Here is a 16959-nt window from a genome sequence, read left to right as displayed (position 1 = left end):
TTGAAGCCAGCTATTTGTACTGTAACAGGCTGGACAATTGGTCACCTTTGAGCGCACGTTTTAATGCTGACATCACTGAGAGAGTAAAGCTATCAAGGGCACTGGGACTGACTGTGATGACAGCAAGATCTCATTTGTAAACCAGAATGTCTTTGCCACAAAGAAGACAACAGCAGGATAAGAAGAAATCAGCACTAACCACTGGCCTGGCCACCTTGACGGGTTAGCCTCATCTGGTAAGCACCGTTCCTGTATCATAGTGGAACAGAGAGGTTTATACCCTTCTGGACCACACACCTGTTACTGGTTTTCCTATAATTGTGACAGAAAAGTTTCTATGATGCCGCTGGACTTTCCCATTCATAAGCTCCTAAGAGGTGTTAAATATGGTGGTATATGACTGGTGTTTAGGTTTTTTGGGTGCCAGCTGGGTGTTGCTATATTGGGCAGATGTGAGCCTCTAACCAGCCTTTTCAGTACTGAAAGTATAAAAGGGAGGTACCACTTGAAAAACAGCCCTGTGAAAATGTTAGTTCTGGCTTTTCCCTGCCACAGACCTTTCTCATTTCTTTCTGTCAACTGTCAGCCATAACAAACCCTTACACCAACACATGGCTGAGGAGGTGGATCAGGAGCAGCGGAGGGGGAAGGAGCAGTGAAAGAGCACTGCTGCTGTAAAAAGGCAAAAGCTTGCAGATCATCCAGTCACATGTCTCTGCCTCTCCATTTCCGTCTGCCTTGGATCACCACTGTGACAACCCCCTTCCTTGTCTGACATGCTCAAACTGGCACATGTGTTCCTCCTCTTATCCTCTTCAGTGCATCAGCTTCAAATAGTATTACCTTATGCCGAAAATGTACTTGAGCACTGTGATAATGAGATATCAGTTCAGCTAGTTTGTTTCATAGTTGGATTAGTGCCCTGCTTGAGGTTAAGGTTAGTATGTGAAAAAGGACAGCTCATCATGTGTTTAAAATGGATACATACCACAGCAATATATTTCATCAATGTGGCATTTCTTTAGGCTTTTTCTAAGACTGGAGGAGGAAAGAATAGGGAAAGAGTGGGAAAAAGCATAGTCTTTCAGCAGTACTTTAACTCTCTTTAGGCTATACAGAAAAATACATAGCCTGGACCCTTACTGACTTTCCGGTACCTGTCAAAATTGAACAAATGGAAGACTAAGACACAATAAAATAACTCATAAAGACCGAAGAAATGTCAGACTAGTGACAAAAATCAGACTAGTGATCCTTCCAGGTTGGCACTCTGTCAGTGGCCGTAGGAGATGTTATTTAGGGAGGGCCCACAAGCTTGGCCACAATGTGCAGTCCGTCTTCTCTGTACTTCCCCAGCAGCCACGATCACTCGGTGTGGGAGGAGGACAGATTCCGTTCTCATGAGTGACAAGCTGTGTGAGTCCTTCTCAACTAGGAAGGACAGGGAACTGCATCTCACCGGGATCTCACAGCTGACCCAGCAAAGACTTTCTGTGGCCCAGGTGAATGTAGGAAAGAAAAGGGAGATAATGAGGCAGGTCCTGGAAATCATGAGGAGATAAACAGCCTTGCTGGAAAACATGCTCTGACAATGTCTTTCTCCGTTCATGACACTTGCTTTTCAGAGCATGTGTGCTGTGAGCAGCTCTTTCCCATCCAGGCTATGACATGAAGTTTAGAGAACAGAGATTTCTGGGAACAAGGGAAATTGTGAGTTTGACCTATCATTCCTGTTGATTCTGATGGTTTCTGCTAGTAATTTCATAATTTATCACGAATTTCCATGAGGCAGAGGGGTCTAGCACATGGATAAAGGACTTGTGGAATTTTTGCCCATAGTGTTGAATGCTTAATATACAGAAACATTTTGATCTGTGGAAATACAGGCTGATATTGCAATAGGGGACAGCCAGCAATCTGGACTCAGGTATAGCAGGTTGTCTGGTAAGCCACAGTGTAGCGTAGATAACTGTAACCTTCATACTCCCTCAGCCTGATCAGACAAGTCCGGTGGCTCAGCAGAGCTGATTCTCCTGTCACTCCAACCTATTTCACCCTGGTCACACTCTTCAGCTTCTGTAAAACGACTTTGGGCTTCCGCGAGCATGAAATCAGGTCCAGGTGCTGGGAGATGAGTTCAGAGGTTATTTGTACTTACTTACACTATTGGTTACTGAGTCTGTGGTAGCCTAGCTTGATTTACAGAAGGAGAAAGGGGACAGAAGATGGGCTAAATTATGCAGTCTCACATAGCTACATCTCTGCATTTGTACCAGTGTTTTGTGCTGCACAGCAGAGCCATTGATCTTTCCAGGATGCCAGTCACTAGGAGCTCTGCAGGGCTAGGGCACGAACCCTGGGAGAAGAAAGGCCTCCTATTCCTCCTCAGCAGCCTCCTTCACTTTTCTGCGCTCAGAACAAAGTCGAGAGCAAAAGGAGAAAAACTCTCTGTTGTTTCTCAGCTGGAAGGACACTTGTCAGGAGATGGGGCTCATGGCAGTGCTGAGGAGGAAGCAAACAGGAAAGGAGTTTCAGGCAGCAATTGTAAAACAATCCCAAAGGGCAGTCTTTAAACAGATCAGTCCAGTGCATAGGAAACAATTTATGAACCTATCATGTTCTGTTTTTCAGTAGACTGAATGCTGAGTACACAGACAGTGCATGGTCAGGTTACTTCACCAACACATGCATACCGCTTGCTGTGATGAAAGGTGGCGTGGCAAGCAGCAGGATTTCAGACATGCACAGGTATAGGACAGAGAGAAAAAGTATAAGGCTAATAACCCATCCAGCCATTGATTGCTATTTAGAAGAATTATGACAGAATTTAGAGACAGATGTACATCACATTTCAGGAAATGCTATCTTTCATTCAGACATGCACTATTATAACCTGTCCAATCTGATCAAAGGTACATTCTGCGGTGAGATCAATATGCAAGTTTGGCCTGCTTTGCAAAGGAAGTGCAAAGTCCCTCAGGAGTTCAAAAATACAAGCAAACTCTATACTTTCAATTCTTTTTTGGAGATCTGCTGAAGCAAAAAATGCCATTTTTTTTTAGGGGGGGCTTATTAATTCAGACTTTTTGAATTTTGGGTCATTGTTAAACTTGAAATGTTTAAATAGATGATATGAAATTCATCCAAAATCTATGAATAAAGTAATAGTTAATCAGCTAGCAAATAGAGGTGAGGAATATCTGCGTTCCTAGAAAGTGGTTAGATTTTATCAGTCTTTGAACAATTTTCTTTAAAACTTTTCTTTCTTTCATTAAACAACACTGATTTCACTTGGATTGTATCAGTTTCCACATCATCACCCCAGAAGAATTAAATGAGACAAAAGTTTTGAGTTGTACATACTCCTGCATTTAAGAACACTGGAAGATTATATCACCAATGAAAATATGATCTGCTTTCTATGAACTCCCACGACACTGCAATGGGCCAAGTAGCCTATGTGATGTCTAGAGAAGATGTCATCTACCACCCAAAGCTGCTGCTTACTGTTTCATTTACCCAAGAGTATGATTAAGCAATATGATTTGACAATGCAAAGTTTGCAGTTTTATATCCTGTTTCCATAGCTTTGGTGGGTGGAATTTTTAGGCTGAAATTACTTTTGTATGATTGAATTAATCTCTCCTATTAAGTAAGGTTGTTTCCATCACTTGTCCCCAGAATCTTAAATAGTGGTGCCCCGAGCAGCTGGATATCACAGAATCACAGAATGGTTTAGGTTGGAAGGGACCTCTGGAGATCATCTAGTCCAACCTCCCTGCTCAAGCAGGGTCCTCTAGAGCATGTTGCCCAGGATCACATCCAGGCGGGTTTTGAATATCTCCATAGAAGGAGACTCCACTACCTCTCTGGGCAACCTGTTCCAATGCTCTGTCACCCTCACAGTGAAGAAGTTTTTTCTCAGGTTCAGATGGAACTTCCTGTGGTTCAGTTTCTGCCCGTTGCCTCTTGTCCTGTTGCTGGGCACCACGGAGAAGAGGCTGGCCTCATCCTCTTGACACTCCCCCTTCAGATACTTGTACACATTGATGAGATCGCCTCTCAGTCTTCTCTTCTGCAGGCTGAACAGGCCCAGCTCTTGCAGCCTTTCTTCACAGGAGAGGTGCTCCAGCCCTCTAATCATCTTTGTAGCCCCTCGCTGGACTCTCTCCAGTAGTGCCATGTCCCTCTTGTACTGGGGAGCCCAGAACTGGACACAGGACTCCAGGTGAGGATATACTCTTCAGCACAAGATGCAAATTCTGAGTTATGGATTCTATTGAATCCATATGAATCAAGAAAGAGCTCAGTGGAATTTCTCTGATTGTATTAATATTTGCACCAATTTTCCGAGAAATAAAGCTAAACCAAAAAGAAGCTAAAGAAACTAAATCAGAAGAAAATTAGTAGACATAAACCTTTTTTTTAATCCACCTCATTTAGATAATTAAGATGGAGAAGCACAAGCTATTCTACCAGTAGACTACTGTGGAAATAAAGGTATTGACATAAAGCTATTGACATAAAGTATACCAATTTCTTGTTGTCTGCATAACCTGTGATCATCTAAATCACACTAAGTGTGGACTGCATGAATGGCTTAAGCTGAACTAAGACTGTGCTGCCACTGAAAGTGGGGGACCCCCCTTCCCTTGGTGCTTCCACCACTTAACCTGTGCCAGCTCTACCCGTAGCGCAGCCATGGAGGAAGTCAGATCAACCTGTCGAATTGACAGAAACTTTCTTTTTGCCGGGCTAGTTTTCAATCAGCAACTAGAGCTTTCCCATCTCACAGGCTCAGGAGGCCGGGGGGAGCATGGCAAGCAAGATAAGGACTCTGCATTTTGCAGCAGCATGGCCTCAGCAGAGCTTCTGCTGCCTGTGAAGTGCTCCCTGGATGCCTGTGCTGTGGAGGATAGAGCTATTCAGAATATTTGGCCAGCTAATAAAGCCACCTCTTAGCTTTAGTCAAAACGAGATTTTTAAGGGCTGCACAAACTCTTTTCTTCATGTTGTAGAGGCTGAATCATGTAACTCATTTGTTGTATTGGCAAGCATATTCTTCTCCTGAAACAGGGCTATCGGGGAGTAATGGGTTAGCAAAGAGGTCCTCATTTTGGGAGGTGAGAGAGGGAATGATAACATGACATGCTTCTTAAAATATAGACAGTCACAGTCTCAACTTTTTAAATACGTCTATTCAATTTCTTGTATATGCCCAAGTTAATGATTCAATCATGCTTTAGCCTTTTGCTTAAGATTCTATAACTCTTTAATGCCTGTAGTTCCCTGTAACATCTACATAAATCTTATCTGTTCCTTTCATGACAAAAAATGAAAAGTTAAATTGCACAAGAGGATGAAGCTTGCTCAGTTTCAACAAATTGGATTGATAGGATATTTTTACTAGTAGCCAAGAATCTTAATTTTGCACACTTTCAGGGGAGGAAGTAAAACTCTGTTTTTATTCCTTGAAGGGATTAATCCTGGGATCTGCACACAGACTGACTACTCAGACTGGCAGAAGGGCTTTTTCATGAGAACTGTGGGGGAAAAAAGGAACCTTTTCTATGTGGCTACTGCAGTTCGAGGCTGCATTAGCTCATGCATCTGCTGCAACTCTGCTGGGTTGGTGAGGGAATGGCTGGCAGATGTGGCCTTTCCTGTCCTCCCCAGAAGTAATAACAAAGCCAGGTAGAGCGTGCCCCTGCACTGTCTGCTTTCCCAGCACAGAGAGTATGTAAAATCTCCCTTTGCTGTGCCTCAGACGCTGCTCGCAGCACAGCAGAACTTTGTCTTCCACCTATACTGAGAAATAGGTAGGAGCTAACTGAGTTTGACAAGGACGTGATCCTAGCAGAAAATGCAATTTCAGAGTAAAAGGAAGTTATGAAGAAGTAGTTAGTATTACCTATATCTGTAAGATGGGAAAAGCCTTTCTTTAGTTGTCAGCTGGCAGCCATTTCCCATTGTACCCTGCAAACAGAAAGCTTATGGTGTCTACACGCCAAAAGGAAGTTGCCTAATGTCAACTTATCAGCTTATTTTTGTAGTGTTTGTAAGACATAATCCAGCTATATCAAGTTGAAATCTCACACTATTTTTGCCTTAAAGTATGGCTCTATAACAATGTCTCTCCCTTTCATGATGCTTTCTATCACTGAAAACATGCTGTAAAGCAGCTTATTTTCTTGTTCCCAATTTACAGATGAAGAAAAGAAGATCATAATAAAACAAATACAGAATGTTATTTCTAGAGGTCATCCAGCCAACCGCACAAAAATTGAACTCAGGCCACCAAATCCCTTTGGTGCAATCTAGTCACTAGGTAACGGCATTTCTTGTCTGAACTTAGCTTAGCCAGAAGAGCATAGCTATTGATTATATGGGAAGTTGTATCTCATGAAACATCCTGCAGTCACGTCGGGAGAGAGATGATTTATATTAAACTGATAAACAGAAAGGGTAAAATATTAAGAGCCTCTCAGCAATTTTAAGAACTGTAGGCAAGCACATTTATCTAAGAAAATTTACAGTTATAGAATTGTAAACCTATGCTTGCTTATTAGGTAAAATTAGGTCGTTGCCCAGAATTCAAAGCACAGGGATTTTCTGACCCATTCAGGCCTATGGGTTTGGTAGAAAAGCCTCTCCTGGTTTCTTGACTTAGCTTCCTCTGTATTATCTCCTATCCACAAATTGTTCTCCACAGTCACACTTGTATCCGGACTTTAGGCCACAGCTTGCACTGTTTCCCAGATCTCTCCAACTAGGTGAGCTCTGCCAAGACTTCTCGGAGAAGACCTCTGCTCTAATTCTTTCCTACAACTGTATTCCTTTCTACTAAGAAGTCAACGTTTTCTGATAATTGCCAACTATCTCCCTAGAAGCAACACAGGATAATACTGGAGTGTCCTGAAGAGCCCTAAATGATGACTGTTGTTACCATTAATAAATTAGTTTCTAGTTATTTTTGAAAATGAGGAGAAACCACAGGCCAATTCTGCCTGCACAAGTCCATGAGCACATCCTGAATAGTAAAATATTGCAAATATGTGAAAACACTTCTCTGTGTATAGCATTGCACGTCTGACATTCAGACACAACACACTGAATCAAATTAAATGAACAAAAGCTTACTAAATATATATGTTCGCAATTGCTTGTAGACTGGGTCTTAAAACTAAGCTACATAAGTTCATGCACGAAGGAATCACATTTGAAAAACAAATAAATAAAGAAAAGAGACAAAAACAAAAGAACACGGTGTAAAAGCAGACAGCATAAGCAAAAAATCACTGCAGAGTGTGAAGGAAACAGGGTGCATAGTATGTGAGAGGAAATAACATGACCTACAGAAATAACATTGTCTATTTGTTTTATTATGATCTTTGTTAGTTCTGCTCATACAGAAATCACTGTGAGATTTATTAGTAGTCCCCCAGGAGCAGGACCCAGCCCTGTATAAGTGCGTAAGGAATTAAAATAAGGGGTCCATTACTGAACTGCTAGCAATTTACATTCTTTGATGCTTAGGGTGTGCATTTAGATATTAAGACATACACAAATTCAAAATAACAAAAGCTAATGATTAATAGTTCTAGAAAAAGTTGCTCAGGTCCCTAAAATACAATTTAATACTGAGTTTTTTTCCTTTGGAGAAAATCTAATAATTTCTTAATAACGTGTCAAGAATTCTCTAATTTTACAAAACAGTACAGTTGCATGTAAGCTCACTGGTACAAACTGTAAATCTCAGAAATGATCTGCAATTAAAAATTTTTGTAAGAATCTTGTTTTGCTGGCATTTCAGTCAAGAAGAAATTAATTTCACTGATCTTCATAGGAGCTGGATAAAGGCCAAAATGTGGAGTGACCATAAGTTTTATATTAACCAGCAAAGATGAAGAAACACCACTATATTAACAGTCTGCTAATAACTGAATAACAACTAGGAACCTGAAATTAATTTAAAATCCCCCAGACAAACCAACTCAAAAGCCTGCAAGCCCAGAATTCATGAATGCCCACGGAAAAGCCAGATAACACATTTGCTGGAACGCAACAGCAGTAGGTATTTAACATTGTTAAATATTAGTCAAGACATAGCATAGGTATAGTGCTTTGAAAAAATATTTTGTCTGAGGAAGGTGTACAGATTATTAAAATGTCAAAGAAAACAGGAAATGATTCATAGCGGTACTTTGCAACCTATAGTTACTTACAGAGGTGAACATACTGTGCCTCAACAGCTCAAATTGTAATGGAGATGATTTAAACCTGGATTATCTTGTTAAAACAACTGTGAAAGCAAAAGTTACATAAGATCAAAGGATCAAATATATGCAAGAAGACCTGCAAAAGTGCTTCCAAAGTTCAGCGTGCCTTCAGGACCTGAAGTGGAAAGCTCAAATGACAAATGGAAACCAAAGACTTTAAAGTTCTTAGCAAATACGAAATATCAATACGTAATTGAAACACTTTTGGGAAAAACTACATTGACACAGTAGATGGCACATGATGGAACAAAAGATCTTAAAGATAGAACACAAGGCCTTAGGGGACTCTAGTGAAGAATATCCAAAGACTAAATGACAAATTTAAAAACTGTAACTTCATTCGGGTCACCAGATGCACTATAAACAAAGAGTCAAGCAGACGAAACCAGAGAATCAAGGGGAAGTATTACAGTGATGCAGGAAATCCAGTGGAAAAGTAATCTTTGCAAACCCATGGGAAACAAAAAAGCTATGTGTAACTATATATATTGTATAACAGAGGAGGATTAGGTCAAAGACAAGGAATAATCCTCTCATGCCAGGAAAATTCAGTCATCTAATTCAAACTCCTGATCCAGAAGAAAATATTTTGGTTTGTTTGCAAGTGGTTTGGCTTTCATGTTGTCATGAGAAGATGATAGTAGATTATACTTGATGTTGCCATCCAGGACATAAAGTTCCGATCACTGTTTGGAGACAGATATCACCAAGAAAAACTCAATCTGTTATTGGGGAAATTCTTGCCTGTATAAATAAGGCTAGTTTTCACTTTCAACCAGTTCAGAAGTCCTGTGATTTTGTAGAACTGAATATAGTTGGACCCAGTTCTAATGAAGGTCTCCAGGCGTTTGTGCAGTGGAAATATAGAAATAATAGGAAACCAGTACCTCAGCTTGGTATTAAAGAGGCTTGCTCATGTACTGGCACTGTTATATCAGATGAGAGGTAAGAAAAAAAGATTATGAACATTAGCTGTAGATTCCTGTTCCAATTTTTGCAACAGTATAAGGGTATCAATAGCATCATTACATTCTGATGGTGTCTATCTACATTTTGGCTTCAGTTTCAAATGGAGATGGTATTTTTCTTTGCTTTCTCTTCTGAACTGTTCTGCAAGGCTGATGTGTCACACCGTTCTGGGTTCCACCTCAACTAGCTGCACTTCAACAGTTGTTAAAGAGCTTCCTATGAAGTCTACTACTTTCAGAAGAAAGGGATTATATAAATATATTATAAAATATATTATAATTATTATAATTAATTACAATTATTTATGAGATACTTGCTAGTGAGAAATGCGGACTACCTACACATTAAAATGGAGCTGCAACATATCATCAGTATTCCCCAGCAAGAAAGGTTCTTAATAATAGCATACTCTAAATACAAGAGAAAAGTGATGACAGAGCAAAAGAGTTACTCAACCGTACCGCTGCAAATCATTCCAAGACCTGATGTACTGCAATTTTTATAAGCAAAGATCTAATGATGCACAGTGTTTGTTATTAGGCTGCCATGGCCACCTAGTGAGGAAAGTGTTTCGGAGAGAGTTGAATAAGGGCAGCACAGTTACACCAGTTTTGGCATAAGCTCTCTATTGGACACAGAAACAAGGGACCTTTGCTGAGTATGTTGTGGATAAAATAAGCTATGCTCCTGAAGGAAAGTCACATCTTTTTGAGCTATATTTCTTTCATAATACCCATGCATTCCCAAGAATGCCAAAATCTTGGGGCGGCTGCAGTCATGTATGCAGTCTGCTGGACGTATCACCGTGGACAGATGGCCCGCCCTGTGCCAAAATGTCCCTTTTCACTGCCTCCCTTGGCCACATTCATGTTCCAGTAAAGAAACTGCTACATGGCCTCTGTCAGTAGGTTTGTTAGTTCCTCACTTATCAGCTGGCTTCAGCTTTGGGGCAACCTTTGAACCACATGTTTATTATGACTATGGTACAAAGGCTTTTACTGAGTGGAAACTGATTACTTAACATGCAAACAACAAAACCGCAGAATTGGGATTGTGTAACTGACTGCCTGACCAAGGTGAGCACAGTAACAGTGATGTGATGAGCCATTCAGTCATAGTGAGTCTCTTAGATAGGCTAAGAGGATAGGAAAGCCAAACAATAATGGAAAACTTCAGATACCTACAAAATAGGTTACATAAAATATCATGTCCAGACATGGTGCTAGGAATGAAGGTTTGGATGTCGTAAATAACTTCTCCACTGAACAGCTATTTCACCATAAGAGGAAAAATGACTTTTAATTCTGTCCTGAGTGACAGAGAGAGTCTGGTTCAAAATATAGCTATGAAAGAGCCTTAATGTAACAATTGTATTCAACAACCTCGCAGAAGTGGCAAAAGTAAGAAAATTCCGTACCAAAAAAGAGAAAGAGGAAAATTTAAAAATGAAAACAAAGGGTCAATTAGAAGGGTAAAATGCAGGAAAAATGCAGAGTGTTTAAAGACACCTTACTTCAGGCTCAGTATAGACCACCTATTGGTAGCAAGTTTGGCAAGATCCAAAATGCCAACATGCATAAACAGCGAGATAGAGGAGTTTTTATAACTAAGAAGGCATCCTTAAAAAAAAATCTAGCTCACTCAAATGAGGAAAACAGAAAAAGAATATAAACTGCAGCAAGTATTACAAAAGCATAATAATGCAGAGGATGGAAATTTTAAGGAACAATGAACATAAGGCATAAAAGCTAATAATAAATTCATTTTCAAACATACCAGGAGAAGGAAACCTATCAAAGAATCCATGGGGTCAATCAAGAAGCTCAGGAAAGGTGTAGTATTGCACTCTGACCAAAAAAAAAAAAAAAGAGTTTTTTGCTCTGACTCATTCTATAGAAGCTGAGTCATGTTCTCATGCTGGAACACTTCTTTTAGGTTAAGACACAGACTCAGAATGAAATGTTAGTAGAAAAGGTTGTGAAGCAAGTCAACAAAGAGAAAGTAACACCTCTTCAGTACTACATAGCACCCATACAAGAGTTCCAAATAACTCTATATGAGAGGCTTGATAAGTATAGGCGAACAATTAGCTGTAGTATACAATATTTCATTTAAAATGCCATCATGCCATATGATGCCAGGTTTTAGTAGATTCTGAGAGAGGACCTGGGCAACTACCAACCAATAAATGTGATATTCATAGTGGGCAAACTGGTAGGAACTATAACAAAGAATAGAAAGTACGGACACATGGATAAATATGACTTGTGTAAAGTTAATTCCTCACAAACACATCAGAGCTTTTTGAGAAGCCAATGACATATCCAGCTTACGTATTCTATTTTGAATTCAACAGAAATTCAACAAGAGATATCACCGAAGATCATAAAGAAGCTAAGCTACCAGGGAAAAAGAGAGGTCTTACACACGGATAAATAACCCGTCAAAAGACAGAAAGCAAAAGACAGAAGTAGAAGAGCAATGGTGGCAAGTCATGAGCAGCACCTGAGAAGAAAGCTGTGTGCCAAGGTTTGTGATGTACCATGTACTTTTATGAACAATGAGCAAACTAGGAGGTGGAAAAGTTTGCACCTGATACAGAATTATTCAGAACAGTGAAGAGGAGAACTGACAAGAGTTACAGAAGGAGTTTGTAATACTGAGACCCTGGGATATAAAATGGAAGATAAAATTTTGTGTGTGTAATTGTAAAGAAGTTCATGTGGGTGAAAAAGTATCATACAAGGAGAGGCTGATAGAGCTAGGATTGTTTAGCCTGGAGAAGAGAAGGTTCAGGGATCTTATAAATGTGTATAAACACCTGATGGGAAGGAGTAAAGAAGATGGGGCCAGACTCTTCTCAGTGGTGCACAGTGAAAGGCCAAGAGGCAATGGGCACAAACTGACAATATAGGAAACTCCATTTAAACAAAAAGAAAATGTTTTTTACGGTAAGGGTGACTGAGCACTGGAACAGGTTGCCCAGAGTGGCTGTGGAGTCTCCACCTTTGCAGACATTTAAAGCCCGACTGGACACGGCCCTGGGCAGCCTGCTGTAGTTGACCTGCTTTGAGCAGAGTGGGTTGGACTAGACGATCTCCAAAGGTGCCTTCCAACCTCAACCACTCTGTGATTCTGCGGAAAAAAATCCTAGAAGTACATTCATAGTGAAGAGCTCTGAAATGGCTATTACCACTCCAGAACGAATGAGAGGGTAGGGTTCAAATGTATGAATACTAGTTACAACACGGGAATCAAAGGATATGAATAAACAGGTAATGGAAGGAAGTAGATACAATTATAATAGTTAGTTCTATGAAAATATCAGCTCAGGCCTAAGTGGTTGGCAATAAAACAAACACAATATTAGAAAATAATAAATAACAATTGTAGAATAAAATGGAAAATATACCATTGTAGGCCCTGGGGACCTCATATTTTGTGTACTTTGTAGAATTCTAGTCGTCTTGTCTGAAAAAGGATACTGTAGGACAGAGACTGTACAGCGAAGGGAAACTAGGATGATTAAAATTGTAATGGTTTCCATATGAGGAATAATTAAATAGATGAGGATTCCCCTATCTCAAAAAAAAAAAAAAGATAACTAGGGGAGGATATGATGGAGATCTACAAAATCATGTGTAGAGAACACAAATAGACAACTGCTTACTGTCTCTTCTAATCCGAGAAGGGAAATCAAATGAAAGTAGTAGGTGGACAGTACAAAATTGAAAGAAGAATGTATATGGAGTTACACTGGGGAACTCTTTGCCACAGGAGGCTCTGGATGGTATATGCTACCATGCGTTCAAAATGTATGGAAATAAAATTCTTTTCTATGAATGAAGACATTGCAGCTATTACAAAGACACCACCAACATGGGCTCAAAAAACGGAGGTCAAAAACTGCAGAGGGCTGCAATAACATTCTGGGGAAGTATCATTAAATACTTGTCCTGTTCTTATGCTCTTGCTTAGGCAAATACTACTTACTGTCACTGGTGACAGATGGTCTTTGACCTGAACTGATACCGCTTGATCTGCACCCATTTGAATTCACATTCACTTCTCAGTGCATTTGTTACAATGATTGTTATAGGTATTGTTGTTTAGCTTATTCAGCAAGCACTATCTTTATATTATGTCTCAGTCCTTTGCCCATCAGCTCCTCAGATTCATCAAGATTGCTTCACACAGTGTTGCGCAAAGTGCAAGATGATGATGACGACAGTGGTTATTTAATCTACTTAGACCCATTCTAATAGTTAATACTGCAGACACATGCAACCAAAGGCTAGGTGAAGTACGTTATCCCTTCAGATGGGATTATGGATAAGATGGTCCCAAAGTACAGAAAGGGTTATCCCTTCCCTTCCCCCCTTAACATTATCTATGTTAAGTACTGGAGGTAACTAGGGGGGCTAAATAATGTTCTTTCTTAAATACAAAGTAGCCCCATTTCTGACTTTCCTCCCTTGAAATAATCATTTCAGGAACACCTGACTTAAAAAAAGGGAGAGTGCTTTCAGAACAGCTGTTTTCTGAGAAAGAACCTGAGTTGTCTTGCTGTGGGAAATACAGATTTTGCTAAAGCAGAAAAGATGCACACAGATGCATACCTACTTTGTCTACTTTAGTAAGCTTGCTGTATTCATAAAGATCATCTTTAGCTCTCCCACCAACATTGGATTCCTTGTGGACATCCTAAAGTAGCCTTTGAAAAATCAGTGAAGCAGTGTGGAAATGGTAAGATTTAAGTGTGGGAATAGTAAGATTTAAAAATATATTATTACTTTTTATTTCATTAAGACCAAGAGGAAATACTTCATGTGAACCTAGTCTGTACAATATTTTTTAATTTTTTGTTACCTTCTGATCTTAGGGGTAAATATATTAAAAATTTTGCTGCACTGGCTACAAATATACTTGCTATGAACAAAGAATAATCCACAGCACCAGTTGTTTCAATATGTTCACAAAGTGCACATCCCTGTCCTCTTGTCAAAATGTTTAGCAACTGTGGGAAAACTCCAGTGTCCAAACTTTGTTGCTCTTTCTTTGCCCTTTAAAAACTGTTGCCTCACATTTTTCATTGTTGATGTGCAGTAGCTGCACTTAAAATCTCAAAGATGTTTTCTTCTTATTTAAAAGGTAATGAACGCTTTGTAAGGAATCTGCTGATCATAAACAGCAGTGTACTTCCCTATCATTCTTATTTATGTTATATTATTATTTGTATTAGTAATTAAATAATGTTTATTATTTATGCAATTATTTATTTAGTGGTTGTTTTAGAGACATTTAAAAAAATATTTAGGTCAAGCTGTCCATGGTTTAAAGGTTTCTGACACAATGCTGAAAGGCAAGCTATCATTTTTAAAAGTACTGCTTGAGCTAGTTGGGATTAAATAATTAATCAATTTATCTGAACAAAATTCAGTGGAACTAAGAGGTGGCTAGCATTTTATACAGTTTTCTAGCCAAGAAATAAGGTGTGGTGTGTCTTGATGGTCTTTAGTAAGATAACAACATTTAAAAGCACGCCACTAAGTCTTAACTTACCTTCAGCAAGTAAAATTCTTTTAGCGCAAAATCTGGAATCTACTCATGATCATCATGCAAGATTCATTTCATGATGTTCAAAATATATCTTGTTTTTCTCTGACAAATACTCAGTCATATCACTGTCAAATATGACCTTTTTGAGTGTCTGAGAAACAATTTTTCTTGTTGTCCTTCCCCAAATAGCTGACTCCTGCGTGTTATAACCCCAACACTGTATGTAATCCACTTTCTGAAACTGTGTTGACTATAAACAGTGCATTTTAATTGCTCAGTGTATTTTAATGTGCTTATATTCTTCAATCCACTTTATTGTGCACAGAAACTCACCGAGCAGCATTGAGAGGAACAGCAGATGGGAGTGCCCAACTCCAGCTGCTGTTGGAGTAGTGAGTGAAATGTTATTATGCAGTCGCTTCATAAAAATAGGCCAGATTCTTTAGGAAAGGAGTGGCCAGCTACACCAGGATCATTTACATTATAGTTTGGTCTCCAGAGAAGTCCTGCCCAGAATCCAGAGACTTTTGTAGCATTTTTATTCCTTGCTATTATTTGCCGAATGTGAACTCATACAGATGTGCTCACTGTGCTTGAGGGTGCTACACAGAAAAGGAACTTCCTTGAATCTGACACACATGCTGATTGTTATTCTTACAAACTTTGCAAATGTTATTATTGCATGAAGAAGAGAAAAAGGATGAGCGTGCGTGTGTCATTTCTGCTAGTAGGGACTAATTAGCTTAGTGGTGATTCTTGTTTCACTGTGAATCATAACTCCTGACTCACTGCCAGGATAACATATGGGTTAGCCTCACAGTCTAGAGACCAGACAGCAAGATTATTCTTTGCTACAGAAGACCTTTAGACTGCTATCAGCCTCTTCTTGAAGTGTCTGAGCTTATTCTTTGCTTCTGGATTCTATGCGTAGCTGGCATAACTGAGAAAAGCTTTGCAAGTATCAATAAATTAGGGACTTTTGCACTTGGAGACTTACATCCTGCAGAGACTTTTGCATGTAGCCTAAACAGAACCTATACATTTCAAGGCCTGGCTTCACTTGCAATAGCACCTGGTGATGGAAGAGAGAGGAGGAAAGCCATGCAGTTAGGTAGCCCCTCTACCATCATGAGATGTCCAGCTCATGCCCAACTAGCCAGTGCTGCAGGGAAGATACAAAGCTTTAGCTCCCCTGGCAAATCCACCCTTGCTGTTTCTGCAGTCATCCATAGCAAATATTATTATTCCCCCGTTTAAGCTTTCCCGTTGAGGAAGATGGTTTAAGTGAATTGACCAAGGGCTCAGAGGAGTCTTTCAAACACAGAATTAGATCGGGGGAGCTCTTTGTTGTTAATCCCAGGTTGTCTCTCACATTACTGCTACTGACTCACTCCTCTTTGTTGCCAAGGTTACACTTCAGCTAGTTCAGCAGCAACCAATTGGTTTGAGAGTCTTTCTAGTGGTTACTGTGCTCTCAGTGGCAGCTTAGTGCGCTGTACACAGCACAGTGCCCTGTACTATGCAACTGGTCTAGGGTCCCCTGAGGATACATGAATGGGTCCAATGACCCTTTAATTATAGATCCCAGTTCTGGGGAAGGGACTTTGAAGAGTTTCCAGTCTTTTGAGAACGCCAGTCACAGTTACTCAGTCCTGATGACTTGTTTTCATTGTCAAGGATGAAAATGGCTACAATCTTTCTTTTCATTAAACTGAGAATTAAACAAATGGAGATTAAGGTGTTTCAGCTATTTCAGTGAGTTCCGCTGATTTGTATTAGCTGGTTCCAATCTGCCATTTCAATGTCCTGAAAAACTTTGAAATCTCTGGGAAGGAAAAATATCTTTGGACACTTCTGAATTAATAGGACATAATCTAACAAGGCAGTTTTCTTTTTTATACTATTACTCCAAGAATGTTTCAGACATGTTATCAGCAGCAGAATACTTGGCTGGGTGCGTCTTTTGATCTGACCCAGTCCGGCCGTTTTTATGCCACGTTTTCATGCATCTCCTCAAAGACCATTTAGAGTAAATGCATCCAGAGATGCTCTTCCTGAGGAAGGCCCTTCAGAAATCACAGCCTTGTCAGGTTGTGCTTTGGGCCTTAAAGGCGTGTAGTGAATAAAGAGGGTTTCTATAGCACAAACAGGT

Source organism: Struthio camelus, chromosome 2 (assembly GCF_040807025.1).
Source record: "Struthio camelus isolate bStrCam1 chromosome 2, bStrCam1.hap1, whole genome shotgun sequence".
NCBI lineage: Eukaryota > Metazoa > Chordata > Aves > Struthioniformes > Struthionidae > Struthio > Struthio camelus.
This window is presented reverse-complemented; position numbering follows the sequence as displayed.